The following is a 1,207-nucleotide window of genomic DNA, read 5'->3' as shown; positions in this document are numbered from 1 at the left end:
CCTCCCACAAGGACTCATTAGACTTTCTCTCTCTCTCCGCCAAAACCGTGAGTAACTACTTCTTCCGCGAGGATCTAAAATTCGCAAACACCCCTTCTTTTTTTTTGCAATCGCTTAAGACTTACCTCTCTATAATTATTTATAATTCTCTGTCGTGCTCTTCCCTTTTCTTCTTTCACACTTATTCCTTTTTTTCTTTTTCTCTCCCGCTTTCTCTTTCTACAATTACTCGAAGCGAAATAACGCCCTCGAGTAATTACCATCTCTCTCTGACCTTCTTCCTTCCACGATAACTCGAAGCGAGACACCGCTTTGAGTATCTCTTTCTTTCTCTACGAACTCGCGAAGCGTCAACCCGCTTGGAATAGTTCAATCTTTTCTTCTTTCCGCGATATCTTGAAGCGAAATCACGCTGCGAGTAACTCGCATCTCTTTCTTTCCCTGCGAACTCGGGAAGCGTCAACCTGCTTTGAATAGTTCGCGACCCCTCTCCTTTTATAATCACTCGAAGCGACTAAAACGCTTCAGCTCTCTCTCTCTCCCTCTCCCCTCCCCCTCTCTCTCTCTCTCTCCCTCCCACTCTCCTATTCAGTTCCTTGAGTTAAAACTTCACCATCCGAATCCATATCTCTCTCAACATCACAACATCCTGACTAAAGAGAATTTCATGCGTAGATGGTCAAGCGTAATCGCCATCGTACGGGGCGTCGGAAGAGAGCGAAGATCGAGGCGCTCCTTAAGGGAACTCCATCTCCTAACCGGGGCCTAAATACTGAAACGGACCCCTGCACCCAACCGGCTAGCTCTTGTGAAAAACCTAAAAACGAATTCACCCCCAGTACTTCCGAAATTCCTCTCATAGACTTGACGGAATCTTCTCCCATCACCATTCCCAGCTTCCCATCACCTTCCCACTACGAATTCACCCCCATTTCCTATTCCCCCGTTCCCCCAGAAGACGACACGGACTACGACGAAATCCTGAAATCATTGGAATACTATATCGAAATTAACAGGCCCTCTTTTCCCTCCTCATAATCACAACCATACACACACACACATACAACCGTATAGTAAAACATAGCCATATTCACGTAATCTCCGTCGTCAATTAACTATGCTAATAGATAAAAAGGATAATACAATCCAATTTATAATTTAGGAAATGTATAAAATATTGTAATCCATAAATTGTTAAGTTATATTA

Source organism: Trachymyrmex cornetzi, unplaced genomic scaffold (genome assembly GCF_001594075.2).
Source record: "Trachymyrmex cornetzi isolate Tcor2-1 unplaced genomic scaffold, Tcor1.1 scaffold725, whole genome shotgun sequence".
Taxonomy (NCBI): Eukaryota; Metazoa; Arthropoda; class Insecta; order Hymenoptera; family Formicidae; genus Trachymyrmex; species Trachymyrmex cornetzi.
Note: the sequence above shows the minus strand (reverse complement) of the source record.